This window comes from Dermacentor andersoni, chromosome 7 (assembly GCF_023375885.2).
Source record: "Dermacentor andersoni chromosome 7, qqDerAnde1_hic_scaffold, whole genome shotgun sequence".
In the NCBI taxonomy this organism is placed as follows: Eukaryota; Metazoa; Arthropoda; class Arachnida; order Ixodida; family Ixodidae; genus Dermacentor; species Dermacentor andersoni.
Genome location: NC_092820.1, coordinates 108,477,037 through 108,493,529, shown reverse-complemented (window position 1 = coordinate 108,493,529; position 16,493 = coordinate 108,477,037). Strand labels below are relative to the sequence as shown.

Below are 16,493 nucleotides of genomic sequence, written 5' to 3'. Positions count from 1 at the left end.
CAGCTCTTTGATGGATGAACTGATCAAGAAAGACATATTTGCTACTGGCACACTTATGAAGAACCTAAAGCCCCTCCATACACGTTTCTGCCGACCAGATTAGGTACCACCAACTTGCCCTCCTCCTCCACGCTCCTCTCCCACTCACCCCCTTAACTTCCGGCGCCAAGCGGAACTTGCGTAGCTGCAGCTTCCTGTTCCGAGTGGAAGTGACGTTTGGTTTTTTAGCGTTGTTGACTTTCCCGTCGCTGGAGAGGCTTTAATTGCACCAGCTGCGGTTAAAACTGTGAATGCGATTCCATCCAAGAACCACCGCCTATTGTAACCAGCAATCTGCTCGTGTTCGCTGCTTCGAGTCAACCTGCGACCGGTTGTGGCACGAGCGACAACGTACAGTGGAATGTAGTGCCTGGGCGCATGGAGACCACTGCCGTTTTTCGTGCATTTGGAAAACAGTGACCGCGAACTACTACTTCAGTGGAATACAACAGCTTGTCCCCTTTGCATTCTTCTTATGGTGACTGCCACAGCTCTGCTAAGCACACGGGGGCGTCTCACCATCGTCTAACAGCAGTCAAAGCGGAAATTCCCGCAGTGCAACTCCAGGAAGCGGAAACGCCGGAACCAGAAATTTTTAAAACGGAAATGCCAGAACTGGAAATACCGGAACCGGATTTGGTGTGAGGAGAAAAGGCGGCGCACAACAAAGGCTGTCGCTACTTAAGAAAGCGGTGGTGGCGCATGGATGCAGGAGCTTTAGAAGAACCGGCTTCCAAAGGAAATTCATTTGATGAATGGCAAAGACATTGTGAAGCAGTCACGGGGGGCTTCTGAAGAAGCAATGACATGCGATAAGAAGGTGGTCTGCACCAAATAGCTAGATAAAAAGCCAATTGTCATAATTTATACTGCCTTTGGAGTCGATCCGGAGCACACCTGTAAAAGGTGGTGCAAAAAAGAAAAGAAGTACTTGGATGTGCCTCGGCCTGCTGTAATAAAAAATTACAATGACAAAATGGGAGGAGTAGACCTAGCTGACAGAATGACGTTCGGCTTCTCTGTACGTGCAGAGAAGCCGAACGAATCGGTGGATGCTTCGTACAATCTTGCACATGTCAGACCTTGCTTGCGTCAATGGGTGGCTTCAGTACAGAGCGGACAAAAACACCATGGGGCTGCCGAGGAAGAATATCTTGGACTACCTTGATTTAAAGATGCGTTTGCGGAGGAACTGATTTGTGGAAACATGGACCCAGTAGATTTGGGTGCAGATGAAGTGGACATCCAACCGAGAAAGCGACCTAATACTCTTCCCTTGCAAACATTCCAAAAACAAGGGGCTCTTCACCTATCACTCAAAGATGATCTCGCCAGCGGACAAAGATGCCGCAACGCAGGTTGCGGGATGAAAACGCGCCACCGATGCACGCAGTGCAACATCTACCTCTGCATTGAGGTTGGAAGAAATCGCTTCTACAATTTTCATGCCTGACTTCACAGTTGCATTTTACTGCTCATTTGTAAATACCAATAAAATTTTGCAGTTTCTTCCTGCTCTTAGTGGTGTCAAAATGCACAGCCAATATAGATAGGAACATGTCCCTGTAGGGGGACATGTATTATCACACAGCTCGAGATCGCTACAATTGAAATTGCTTTTAATTGGTGTTCTGGGGGCTACAACTGAAAACATCATAGACAGTCGAGCCCACTTATAACTGCCCCACTTAAGACGAACGCTCGCTTATCACGAACAAGTCCGGTGTGACCGTCAAAATATACATTAGGGCTATGGCACTCGGTCTCAGCTACAATGAACGCCCGTGAGCCTAGCCGATCAGCTACGGCGAACGCTTTGGTGTCGCGGACCACTTTCCACGTGGTGAGAGCCGCTGACCCTGTGCTGTGCACGCTCCGAGAATCGGCTTTCCCACGGCGTCTCGCCGGAGGCACGGAGGAGCGGCGATGCGACGAGGAGATCACCACGAAAACGAAAAAAAAAGGAAAAAAATGCTGGCCCAGCACGCATGAGCCACGTGAACACGCAAGTCGAAGGCAAGCCCGAAAGTGACAGCTCATTCACCACGGGATCCCACTTGCCATCATCGACGTCCGGGCAGCAGCGAAGTTTTTCACCAACTGACAACGCAGCATGCGATCACGTGCTTTCGTAGCGTTGTTTCCTACTGGTGTGCTTCCGTGCCTATCCGAGATGGCAGATTCGCCAGCGTCTATTTCAACAGTGAAGCGAAAAGCTTTGGACATGGCCATGAAACTTGATTTCGCAAGACCTTTCCCAAGGCGCAAAAACCACGAACTGGTGAAAAAGTATGTTTTGTTGAAATCGACTAATCCACGATACTGATAGAGAAGGACAAAATCTACAAGAGTGCCGCCACGGGCTCCGCAATGGAAGCGCCTACGGAAAGCAACGTATGCAGACGTTGAAGACGCGCTTCTAAAGTGGTTCCTTGATGCTCGAGCACGCAATGTTCCTATCAGCGGGCCGCTGATGTTGTCCAAAGCAAAGGACTTGGCGTTCCTCCTGGACTTCCCAGTTTTTTCCCCTTGCAATGGCTGGCTCCATCGCTTCAAGCTCCGCCACGGAATTATTTTCAAGTCCATCAACGGCAAATCGGCATCGGTAAGCGACGAAGACAACACGTGGATGTCTAAAAACTTGGCCCATGTATCAAGTTGTGCTGAAAAGGGTGTTTATAACACTGATGAAACAGCCCTATTCTATCAAATGTTCCCTGGCAAGAGAGAGAGAATAAACATTTTTATTGGGTGAATGCAGCTTTGGAGAGGCGTCCTCAGTCCAGAATGCCTTGAGCTCGGGCTGCGTCCTGGGCCCTCGCAATAAGCCGTTGGTGATCCTCGAGGTCGGAGCTCGCCAAAGCTCTCTCCCAAAGCTCGTTAGTGGGGTAAGGGTTCGGAGGATTTAATGGTGCCGCTCTGCAACCCTCTACTATGTGCCTGAGGGACCCGGGCTCTGCGCAGATGCAGCATTGCGGAGAGAGAGAGAGAAGGGAAGACGGAAAGGTAGGGAGGTTAACCAGACTGAGTCCAGTTTGCTACCCTACACGTGGGGAAGGGAATGGGGGAATTGTGTAGGGGCTATGAGGTGATTTCTGGTTGGGTGGGGGAATGTATTAACCTGTAGAGCTCAGAGGAATCGCTCCTGCTCTCTAGGTAGTGACTTGTGTGGGGGTGCATATGTTCTGCGGGTTAGCTTGTAGTGTTGTGTGATGTCTTGGTACAAGATTAAAGGGTGCATGCTGTCAGGATTGGGGGCTCAATCCCATCGCTCGTAATCAGTTGTCAAAATTGGAGTCCGGCATGAATTAGAAGGTAGCTGGCCCATACCATCATCCAACTTATCCACGCTGAGGACGTTGATGAAGGGAAGGACTGCTTCTCATCGAGAGCGAGGAATATGGGTTTATTTACAGTATCTACATGCAGTTCATCAGTCTAGCATGACTGCTTGAGAGAGTGTGCTGAGCATCCGCACAAAAGCGGTGTTTAAACACTCGGTCCCCCTCCCCCTCGTTTCCAAGGTGATGGAAACGTTCGTCCAGTCATCGTAAACAGGCCGCCTCTCCGCGGGATGACTTACACACACACACGCACACACACACACACACACCGGTTCATGGTCCGGAACCTGAAGTCACTCGGACTTCGTAGAACTCAGGGCTTACTGCAAGAATGGTGTGTGGGAAGGGGTTTACGTCGATGTTCCCGCGGCGCTTCCCCGCTTGCGGCAGACCAGGGCGGCGGTGGCGAGTGCAGGCACAAAGCCTGCTTCGTCGAACTTGGCTCCAGCGATGGAGAGTGGAGGACGCGCATATTGTTCTCGACACACAGTCAACTTAGTCACGCCATGGCTAGAGGTTTGCGGCGACGCTCCAGGAAAAGATGACGCCCACGGGCGCAACTGATTGGCAAAACTTGCGCGTCAGCGGGCCGTTCTTAACAATGCAAAATGCACGCTATGAAGGGTGACACATGTGCTGGCAGCAAAGTTCGCATAACTGCTTTTGTGCACCAACATGGATGGAAGCGATCGATGCTTGCCATTTGTCATCGGCAAATCAAGAGGCCACGTTGCTTCCACACATATAACTAGAAGTCATGGATGACACGCGAGTTGTTCGCGAAGTGGCTAATTGATTTTGACAGCAGCGTGTCGAAGAAAATGCCCAAAGTTCCTCTGATTCTCGACAACTTTACCGCCCACCATGTCCAAGCTGTCTTCACGGCAGTTGAGGTGCTTTTTCTGCCGTCAAATGTAACGTCAAAAGTGCGACCACTGGACATGGGCGTAATACGGTCGTTAAAGCGGCCTACAGGTGCCGTGTTGTGCAGCAGATGCTGATTGCAGTTGATCACCCCGCTGCAAATGTGCCTCTGCAGGTCTCGCTGTAATCGGTGGTCGAAATGATCAAAGCGGCGTGGATGGAAATGACACCCGAATGCATCCGCAATTGTTTTTGCAAGGCCGGCTTCGCCGACACACCTGAAGCAGGCATTGAAGACACTCAACAAAGCCAGCCTGATGATGACTTGAGGCGACGCGTTGTTGACGCTAACCTGGCCGGCTGCGATCTTGATTAGCAAGATTTTGTTGATGTAGACGACGCTGCTGAAGTTGCGGAGTTGTTTTGCGACAAGACCGATATCCGGGATGTGTGGGCATCAAGCGACGCCGAAGCATCGGACGACGACAGCGATCCATCGGAGCCAGCACCCGTAAGCGCGAACACAGCAGTGTTGAGGCACTTAGAAATCTTGTCATATCAGAAGAAGCCAACAAACATTGACACCAAGGACAACATAGGGGAAATTACTTGTGCTTAATAATTGAAATAAAGAAACGATAAATTAGTGGAAATTAAAGTGGATGAAAAAACAACTTGCCGCAGGTGGGAACCGAACCCACGCGAAATGCGAAGGTTGTGAATGCGAAAGTTCGATGCAGAGTCGCAAGATATGCCTTTGCACAGTTGCACAGTTGTCCTGATAGGACAACTTTGCTGCCCACCACACCACTGCTGCACTAACAAACATCAAACTTCGTTTCTTGCCTCCGAACTGCACAGCAGTGATACAGCCCCTTGATCAAGGCGTGATAATGTCATTTAAGGCTGGATACCGGAAGTGGGTGATAGACCGACTTGTGTTAAACACGCAGTTGAACCACGACACGAAGGTCGATTTGTGTATGGCAATAGAGATGCTTAATGCGGCATGGATGGATGTCACAACCAGCACCATCGCCAAATGCTTTCGACGTGCATCATTTGCTGCCAACGAAAGCAACCCTGACACCGACGACTCAATGGACTGAATAGCCTTACCCAGTGGTGCTGCTGTATCAGATGAAGCTTTAACGTCATGGAGGGTGCTCCACGATGCCAGTGTCGTGTGTGAAGGTGAAACTTTCTGTGACTACGTGAGCGTGGATGCCGACGTTCTGGCAACGGAGGAGCTGACAGACGATGACTTTGTGCTTGCTGCCCGGGAGTACAAAGGAAGTGACGATGAAGGTGCCGCAGGGGACAACGACACTCCGTGCTGTGCTTACGATGTACCGACATGGTCCCAGGCTCTGGACGCGGTGGACCTGCTGCGCCGCTACTTCAGCGGCCACGAAGACGGTGCAGATGGGCTCGAGATAGCTGCTGCAGCCGACAAGGCCGTCCTTCGGTTAAGGGGGGATGCGGCTATCGCATCGCGAAAAATGGCCGAGAAGCTGATTTTTCGAAAATCACATTTTCAGTTTCTATAATCCTTTCTCTACCCGACTCCAAAATATCTTCCCTGAAAACCACTTAGAACTGCTTTAAAAAAAATTGTATCAGCCATGGTGACGAGAAGTTTTGCGGAAATCATGAAAAGACGGTGTTTTTCAAGCCATATCTCCGTAACGGCGCAACCGAGCGCCGCCATCTTGGTTTCAACAGAACGAGCATTTCTCCAACTTCAAATGTGCCGCCTTCCCAGCCTCCTCCAAGCGAAAACAAATGCAGAAAAAGCGAAAGTTTCGAGGTCTCGCGGAGGTTCCCGATTGGTGGCATGCACCACGTGACAGCGGCGCACTGCCCCGTTGGTCTCCGGAGCGGTTGTCCCTAGCAACGGTGGGCGAAGTGTCGCGTGTCGTCTGCTCTTTCTGCAGGTAAGTTCTCCATTGCCGTATCACAAGCCTCTCCATAGTTTCGGTAGCGGCTCTGAAGCTCCGTGGCGTAGTTTTGCTTTGGATCTCGGCTGTGATCATGGATCTGCCACTGTACAAGAAGAAATGCAAAACTGCGCATCAATTTGGCAGCTGTAAGGGCAAGTCTCCGATGCCTAAAAGTAAAGCGTCATCAACAGCTTCCAGTGCCGATTCTGCTGATGTTCAGTGCGGCGCGGACATCGTGGACACGCAGCAGCAGTTCCCTCAGTGTGTGGAAGTCTCGGACCCGCGACGATGCACCTCGCCCACCGACGTCTCGGACCCGCGACGACGCACCTCGCCCGCCGACGTTATGTTGGCTAGAAAGGGGAGGTGTGATGACCGCGGCACCCTTCCCATAGAGAGGGGTGATCCCATTGTGCGTGACTGCCGCTAGGGCAATACAAAGTGCTGCCGCCTGGGGCGCCGTCAGAATTTCTGCGGAGACGGCGGAGAGAAGGCAACGAGTACGGCTAGACAGCACTTGGGTGCCGGATTTTCACGGTTTGTTTTGCTGCAGATTGTTGCGTGTGCTGCTTATTTATCACTGCTGTGGGCTGACGAAGATGCCTTCAACTTCAAGGAAAAAAACTCAGAGCTGTTGCTTCGTGCCAGGTTGCGATTCCGGTTACAAATCTTGTTCAGAAAAAGTGTCCCTTTTCCGTGTGCCTACTTGCCAAGACTGTTCTTAAAGAGGGCGTGTGCCATTCCAAGGGCCGACAAACTGCTGCAGGAAAATTCAGTTGCTTGCGCAAGGCACTTTGATGCAAGGTAAGTAGTTCTAGCATGTTAACGTATGTATAGCCGGCCAAATCTTTAGCTAGCTCATCTAAATGCTGTCTTTTTTTTTTCTCCTTTCCAGCGCGCTACGACAGAATGAACTTGCGAAACAATCGATGGTAACTCATGCCCACAAAGCTCGTGAAGATAGTATAGTCATTTGTTAGGTGCTGGCGCACAGCAAGTTACCGCTCACGCACGCTAGTTAAAGATTTGGGCGGCTACACCTTACTGCTTTTAAAACATGTGGTACAAACACAAACAATGCTCTACAGCTGAAGTACGAGTAAGAGGCACTCCTGGAAAATGAGAAGCAGGATGATGTATTCCCCATGGAGGCTGTTGAAGTGGCCGTGGATCATGCGGACTATGTTGAAAAACAAAGCGATGCTCGCTTGGTGTACTACATTGCAGGCGACGTGGCCAGGAAGCGTGTTCTCTCAACTAGCTGTGCAGCATGCAGGGATGCCTGCCTGTTGCCGAGAGACTGTGTCCCAAAAGAACTCCCAGCTGATGCCTCCAAAGAGTGGGACTTGTGTGGGCTTCTCTACCCGTCGGAGTCACTGTATCGTCTGATTCAAACTCTTAAAATCAGGCTAACGTATGAATTTAGCAGAACGCGTCTGTATTCTAAAGCTGCCTTCAGCATACTCGAGAAAGTGAGCACAAATGTGCCACAAATTGGTTGTGGGGAACATTGCCTGGAACTTACAAAATCAGTGGTCAGGTTTTTCTGCCTTACCAGAATTCACTTTCTTTTGAAGAGCCTTAACCAGGAAATGAATGAGAAAAAAGGCAAAAGAACAAAGCCTTGCGTGATGTGAAACAAGCAGCAGAATTGGTGAAGTACAATCTGCTTAATGCAATAAAGTTTGCTTGTCCAGAAACATGTTGCTTTTGTTTATCTGGTTTTTGAATTGCAGTGAGAATGAAATGACTCCAGGACGTTGCACTACAAGGTATGTCATGATGTAATGCTGATTTGGCAGGTGTAAACCAACTTAAACGCTTTCGTACGTAATAATGCCCACAACTAAGAAAAAAAAAAACTTGTGGCAAGAATAAACATCCCGGGTGATCCTAGCAGTTATCGCGTTAACCTCGGAGAAAAAAAATATGATTGCACATAACTCGTGCAAAGAGCATTATACGATAGATAAGCTCCCTGCTGATTTAGTGGCTTTAATATGGAATTTCAAAAATGCCTGCTCGCTTTCTGCCAGCAGAAAACTCGGTCGTGTTACCCCGTATTCGAAAACAGCATGATAACCGTAGCGCAATACAATCTTTACGATGTCTAAAGGACTGCAGTACCAGCTAAAATTTCTAAAAATCAGTCAAATGCGTTTCCACTACAGCATTCTCTCTGCACACGCAGAGGACGGCCGCGCACGCTGACGGTGCCCCTGACGACAGTGCCTCCCTGCGGCATTCACGCGAACGGGAGCCAGTTTTTCCTGGCCTGTTATCCCACCTCCCTTTTCTAGACACCATACCGACGTCTCGGACTCGCGACGACGACCCGCGACGACGACCCGCGACGACGACCCGCGACGACGCCCCGCGACGACGCCCCGCGACGACGCCCCGCGACGACGCCCCGCGACGACGCCCCGCGACGACGCCCCGCGACGACGCCCCGCGACGACGCCCCGCGACGACGCCCCGCGACGACGCCCCGCGACGACGCCTCGGACCCGCGACCAGGCACCTCGCGCGTGGATGAAACGCAGTCGAGATTCAGCAGTACAATTCAGGCTCACTTGGAACCGCACTACATATCGATAGAAGCTTCTCGTGGGCGGGCCGAGACCGTGCAAGCATCACTCAGTTCTGTTTCGGCGACTGAGAGGAAAATGAAGCTCACAGGTGAGAGTGGAAGATGTGCCGATGTGGTGCTGGTGAATGAGTTTTTCGTTGTGCAGGCCACAGCATTGAACGCTTTGTACAAGAATGTCTTGTGCCAAGAATGCTCTCAGCCGGGACTGACTGTTCATTTGGGAACAAGGCATGGATTGGCTGCACGAATGCTACTGACCTGCAATGCTTGCGGCATTGTTGCAAGCGAGTGGTCATCGGTGTGAGTAGAGGGTGGTAAGGCTTTTGACATGAATATGCGTGCAATGCAAGCAACTAAAACCACCGGCAGAGGGGCAACTGCACTGACTGACTTTTGGTCAGTAATGAACGTTTCACACAGAGGCTTGCACTATAAGACATTCCAAACACATCTGAAGTCAAAATTCAGGCCTGCTGGTGAGATGGCTGCAGCAAGTCTCTTTTCTGATGCTGTGGCAGCTGTGCGGAAAGTTTACAGCGAAATGGACCTGGCATTCACAAAAAATGTGACCGTAGTCTATGATGGGACATGGATGACACGTGGTCATGCATCTCATATTGGTGTGGGCACAATAACTGAACTTTACACTGGTCTGCTTGACTGCGTTGTGCTCTCGAACAGATGCCATGGATGCACACTTGGGCCGGAAGAAAACGATGAAGGCTACAGTGAATGGAGAGAGAATCACATGTGCCAAAAGAACACCGATGCAAACTCAAGCCAAATGGAGGTCGGGGCAACGTTGATCTTGTTCAGAAGGTCACTGGAAAGGAATGACCTCCGCACAGATCTATTGTTTGTGATGGGGATAGCCATACTTTCCAGGCCCTTTGTGAAGACAAGGCTTATGGCTTCATTACATTCAACAAAGAGGACTGTATCAATCACGTGAAAAAGAGGATGGGTACAGCCCGGCAAACACTTGTCTCAAAAAGCAGAAGTAAACCAATTGGAGGGAAGGGCGGCCTGACCCAAGACCTAATCAAAAAGCTCATCAATTATTATGGCATGGCCATGCGTAACAATAGTGCAGCAGATGATATGCAAAGGGCCATAATGGCAACCTTCTATCATATCACTTCAACAGATAAAGACTCTCATCATGAGCTCTGCCCTCCAGGACCCCTGAGCTGGTGCAGACACCAGGCTGTAGAACCTGAAGGTAAAGCTCCGCCAGAACAAAAGTACAAATTGGCAACACATGTTTCATCTGCGTTACTGCCTGTGTATCAACGCCTCTCGGATCCTCAGCTACTCAGCTGTTGCCAAGGCAAGAAGACTCAGAATGCAGCCGAGAGTCTCCATTCTGTCATTTGGTCAATTCTACCAAAAGAGCAAAATGCTTCATTGATCGCAGTGGAGACAGCTGTCAATGAGGCAGTCTGCAAGTACAACGCCGGAATGCTTCCTGCATACAGACAGATTTGCGCCTCACTTGGCTTGAAGCCAGGAAAGCATTCCCTTCAAAGAGCTGCAGAAAAGGATGCCTTACGAAAGAAAAGGCATTGAAAAAATATCAGATGAAAGGCCACATGCCCAAGAAGCCCCGCTGTGCTAAGGACACCAAGGAATAGAATCCTAGCGCATTTTAGAAGAGTGGAGGCAAGGCAAAACTGTCTTTTTGCCTTTCTGCTCAGTTTCTGGAGTTGATTTCTTTGTTACCGTTTGGCCTATTCTGACACTGTTTTGAAAAATTCTGCTGAATCAAATTCAATAAAATGTTCTCAAGCTATCACTGAAACTTTTATGGAAGCATCAGGGAGACATTCTAAACGTGTGTGCAAATTTTCATCAAGATCCATGAAAAAAATAAGGAAGTTGATTATCAAAGCCACGTACCCCCTTAACTCTTTCCTTACCGCGCCATAGAGCATCGATCACTATGGATCAATGGTTTTGAATGCCCCGCTAAAAATAAAACTCCGCGCTTACAGACGTGTGGCGCCATCTGGCCAGTAATAAAAGAACTACTGCACACTTTCTATATGTTTTCTTTAGCGGTTTAGCGCGAAGGCTCCTGCGAGAAAAAAAAAAAGCAGTGGAGAAGGTAGCGCGGAGTTTTCGCAACATGCCGCCGAAAACGCCTTGCGCGCCGCTGAAATAGAAGTCTTCTCAAAGTGATTCCGCTGCTTCTGATGCTAATATTATCGATATGAGCAGTAGTGAGGAGTCCGTAGAGGACATTGGATCATCGGATTTCGACTCCGACAGTGATGATTCGTCTACGCAGCCCGGACCTTCAACTAGCGTGGCAAGGTAAGCATAGTTTTGGATGTCAGTGTTGTTGTTATATGATGCGCGTGCTTCGTAAATGACGACACCTGTTTACGTTTTTCTTTTAGGGTGTCAACTACATACGGAGGCGATATTTTGCCAAACACGCTGTGCTGAGTCAGGTTTTCACCGAATCGCGCACCTGGCGTACACCTGGCGTACACGTGGACGTGACGGGCCGGAGTGAGACGCGGAGGTTTCTTGGTGCACTGGACATGTTCATGATGTTTTTTGCTGACATGATTTCCACTTTCTGTGCACACACAAACAAGTATGCATGGATGAAAATTTTTGAGAAGCCCAGCTATGCTCAGCCAGATGGCTCCTGGCTAGAGGTCATGCCCCCCGAGATGTTGCGCTTCATTGCGCTGTTGATTTACATGGGCATCGTGCAACTTCCTAGACTCCACTTGTATTGGAACACCGGAACAATCTACGGCGGTCTACTCCCAGGGAAGATCATGAGCAGGAAGTGTTTCTTCTCCCTGCTTGCTTTTTTGCATGTCTCGGACCCTGAGGATGACAGTGCTGCTTCAGCTGGCAAACTGCGGAAGGTACTCCCACTACTTCGAGAGATCAACGAGGCGTCGGCATGATTTTTTCAGCCACGGGAAGCCATTTCAGTCAATGAAAGGATGGTGAAATCTAAAGCACGCTCGGGAATCAGGCAATATATTCGGGACAAGGTGACGAAGTGGGGCTACAAATTGTGGGTTTTAGCCGAGTCAGAAAATGGATACACCTTACAGTTCTTCGTTTACACGGGCAAGCGGGAGACACCAGGACCGCATGGATTGGCTTTTGATGTAGTGGGTAAACTTTGTGATAAATATTTAGGACAGGGATACAAAATTTACATGTACAATTTTTATACTTCGAAGCACCTTTTCGAACACCTCCTTCAGTGCAAAACGCTGGCATGTGGAACAACGAGAAAAGATCGTCGAGGCTTCCTTGGCGATCTGAAAGATTCAAAATGGGAAAAGAAAGCTGAACTGGAGACATTCGTTGGATCAGGGAAGGAAACGTCTAGTTTCTTCAGTGGAAGGACCGTAAGGCTGTAAGTCTTATGAGCACCATTCATACAGCCAAATAACATGTGCCTGCAAAGAGACGTACAAAAGTGGGCAACAAGTGGAGCGAGAGGACCATAAGAAAGCCCTTGTTGGTACATGAGTACAATGCAGGTATGCTGGGCGTTGACAAATCTGACCAGATCATTGGAACGTACAACGTGCTTCGTAAATGTGTGCGCTGGTGGAAAACACTATTTTTCCACTGCATAGATATTGCTTGTGCAAATAGTTTTATTCTATTTCAAGAGCATCGGAAAGGGCACCCCAATATTGCTGAGCTACGTCTGAGTGCCCGCTTTGACCAGCTTTCTTTCCGAGATGCTCATCAAGCAAATTTTGAACCTTGATGATGATCAACTGGCCAGCATCTCTTATCTGCCACCCGACTGGGTTCGCCACAAGCCTGAGAAAGTTGACAACCGAAGGAACTGTAAGCAGTGCTATGAGAAAACCTAGAAAGAAGTGAAGACAAATGTTTTTTGCAGCACCTGTGAAGCGCACCTTTGTTTTACGACTACGCGTAACTGTTTCGCCGATTGGCACATGCGTCATGGGTGCTGAGTTCAAAGGTCGCTTGAAAATATACTTTTTTACCTAGAGTGCTCAGATTTTCAGGAAGTGTACCTGAGTTCACGGACAATCATTTGCATATCCCAGTTTTTTTTTCTTCTATATGTGGTGGCGTGTAGTGTCAATTTTGTGTTTTCGCATGTATGTTTTCCTTACTTTTCTTCAGCTTTCAGAGATAAAATATAAAAAAATGTCGCAGTGATTACTTTGTATTTTATTACATTGGAAAGGCAAAACAATCAGCTACATTTTCACATATAACAATCCATTGTACAACAAAATTCTCCCAAGAAAAAAATAATATGTAGACACATAGCAAAAACGGCCGTTTTCTGCGGTAAGGAAAGAGTTAAGGAAGATACAGCAGCGAAGCATAACCGATTATTTTGTGCCGTCACCATGAAAGGTTTGCGCTATCGACATGGAAGGCCATAAAATCATTTATGTGTTTGATTCCAGTTTCTCCATGTGCGACATCGGTAAGGACGATTAGCACTTGCCGCGGACGCAGCCACTCGGCCGCAATGGGAGCTGATACCTCGGCGATGGCTTACCTGTAGTAAGTGCACGCTCGTGTGCAATAAATTACAGTAGACTCCCATTAAGATGAACTCGCTTAAGATCAACCCTTGGTTAAAATGAACAGTGGAAGTCATTGTTTGGTTTCCCATAGAGTCAATGCAAAAAAATATCCGCTAACATGACCACTGCTCACGCGCTAATCGGTTAAGGGGGGATGAGGGGAACGGGGATGAAGGGATTTTTTAACTTAGAGTGATGAAATTTGGCAGACAGGTTTAAAATAGCACCAAACAGACAACTACAACGTTTCACAATAATATCTTCAGTAGTTTTTATTTTATCATTATTTATATATTGCTCACATGTTGCTTGCTCGTGGAAAGCCTAGCGTGACAGCAAAATGGGTTATGGGTCTGTAAATGTTTTTCATAGTTACTAAGAAGTATAGTCTAAGTCAAGATTCTCTTAATTTCTTTTAAATTTCTCTGCTCTTCTTCTAAACGACATAGTATGCACCTTCTCTTTATGTTTAGAATGTATCATGCTCGAATTATTGTGTAATAAAAAATGGTGAGCCTAAATGGTAAATCTGAGACTGTCTTGACATAAGGCACACTTCAGCAATTGCAACAAAACAAACAGGATTAAAATCCGTGCTCCCATTGCCATGTTATGCTTTCCACGAGCGAGGTGATAAGCCCAAAACAAACTTTTGAGAAAACAAGCCTCAAAGTTCCATACTGGCACACACTGTCTAGAATGCTCCTGCATTGTAAAATTTGGTCTCCTTGGCAGCAGGTGACTTCTTAGCCCTCTGTCCTTTCAGGAGATGGTCTTTGTGTGCCTTCTTCATTCGCTGGGAATCTTTCTCGACAGCCCACTGAAGAGAGCGGGCACCAGGGCGCAGGCCCAATGTTGTGCACAGGTCTGAATAAGCTTTCAGACTGCCCGAGTTGTACCTTGAAATTGCCTCGTGCACTGTTGTTTCCACGGCAAAAAGTGAGGCATGCTGGTCTTTTGATATCAATGACCATATCACTGAATGGAGACTCTCAGTGGCGTGTTGAGTTTTGCCTCCTCTGCACCGGGCCAGCAACTGAGGGTCTGAGAGGCGCTGGTACACAGGCAGAAGTGCTTCAGCAACTTTAGCTGAAAGCTTGTACTTGTGAGCTGGTGCTGGCTGCCCTTCTGCCTCAGCTGATCGGTGGTTGCACCAGCTAAGGTAAGGGGGCCAGGGGGACACAGCTCATGATGGGTCTCACCATCTGTTGATGTGATGTGGTAGTACGTTGCCATTACTGCCCTTTGCATTTCCTCGACTACTGAGAGGTTCCGCAGAGCAAGGCCATAGTAGTTCGTCAGTTTTTTGATGAGCTGCTGTGTCAGGCCCCCCTTTCCACCTAGTGGCTCTCCTTTCTTTGCCTTGGCTACCAAAGAGCAAAGTGCAGCCCCCATTCGTTTTTTCAAGTGATTTATGCAGTCTTCTTTAGATAGCTGCAAAAAACCATAAACTTCTTCATCACATAGAGTGCGAAACATGCGGCTGTCCCCATCACAAACTATGTTTGTGTAACGTAAATCATTTCTGCTCAAGGAGCGCCTGAAGAGCTGTAGTGCAGCCTCAACCTCCGTTCTTCCAGAATTCACATCAGTGTTTTTCTGGCACTGGTGTTGCTGCTTCCATTCAGCATAGTTGGGGTATCTTTCTGCTGGCTGTCGGCTGCACCCAAGGCAGAAGTTGGACAGAACTACGCAGTCCAACACAAGCCCTGTATGGAATTCAATTATACAGCCTACGCCAGTATGGGAGCTGTGGCCACGTGTCAACCATGTGCCATCATACACTACTGTGATGTTCTTTGAAAATGTAGTCTCCATTTCAGTGTACACCTTTTTCGCTGCCTCTACAGCATCTGTGAAGATGTTGAGTGCAGCTGCCGCTGCGGCAGGCTTGAAAGTCTTTTTGAGGTGCTCATCATATGTTTTGTGGTGTAACCCACGATGTGAGACATTCATGGTGGCCCAGAAGTCATTAAGAGCAGTTGGTCCTTTCCCAATGTTCTTATTGCATGCATAGCTCTGATGTTGACTTCAAAAGCTCTAGAGCCGCTCTTCCTTTGTGAGGACCACTCAGACTGTAGGGTACCACAGGAAATGCATGAAAGTACCATCTTCACAGCTAGCCCCAGTGCAGTCTCGCGGTGCACTGCTAGGCCGGGCTGCTGACAAGTTGGGCAAAGCGTGGAACCAATCAGCGAGTTCAAAGCAGCAACTTGAACAAGCATAAACTCCTCTTCTGGAGGTGCGGGAATGGCATTTTCCTGTGAGCCAGTCAGCCCGAACTTGCGCTCCGTTGCTGAAACCGCGCGAAGCGATTCGCGAACTCTCGACGCTTGCAGTTCTGCAGTTTCCGCGGACACAAATCGTACTTTCAGGTGAGCTTGAATAGTGCGACGTTCACTGGGCGGCAGTGAGCGTGAGCCTGCGTTGCAGCTCCGTCGAAGCGCCGGAACTCGTTGATCGCATGGGACTGCCTTCACTGGCAGTTGTTGACTGCTGAGACATCTCGGCGTTGAACGACTCACCGCGGAAGCGCGTCTCCGATGCTCTGCAGTCGGGCGGCGATGACCGCTGCAAGCCCACTCAGTGATCTGTGCTGGACGAACTTGCGACGGGATGCTTGTGTACGGCGAGACTCACTGGCGTGTCGATCGTCACCGATGAAGTAACACTGCGCCCGCGCTTCGACGGCGAAAGATCATGGTTCGTCTCACTATCGCTGGCTGGTGCTCGACTCGGCGCAAGATCCCGCAGAACGTTGGGCGAGAGATCGCAACAGCACGTTGGGCGCGTACTCCGCCAATTCTGAACGGACGCTCGGCTCGGCCGAACCACCTGCTGACAATCGCCGCTTCTTCCTTGCTGTGACGGGCTTGCGTTTCCGCTTCCCATAGGCATGCTTAGTCCAGTACTTCTTTTCAAACGTGTGCGGATCCATTGCACGTGGTCGAAGTCCTCGAAACACAAGAGAAGGAAAGGCCAGAAAGGCTTCCCAGCAGCGGACAGAAGCAGACGCTCCTTGCCTCAGCCGCCATTATGCCGCGGCGTCGGCCAATGAGGAGGCGCCTTACAATGCGCCGCGGCGCAGAGCCAATCGGGGCGCGGCAGCCATTGGCTGCTCCGTTCTGCCACCCTCCGGTTTTTCTTT

At 49.2% G+C, this 16,493-nt stretch overlaps 1 pseudogene; it reads left to right on the top strand.

Annotated features, from left to right (window-relative positions):
- Window positions 1-11,398: 11,398 nt before the first annotated feature.
- On the top strand, window positions 11,399-15,206 carry LOC140219312 (piggyBac transposable element-derived protein 4-like; annotated as a pseudogene).
- Window positions 15,207-16,493: the final 1,287 nt, after the last annotated feature.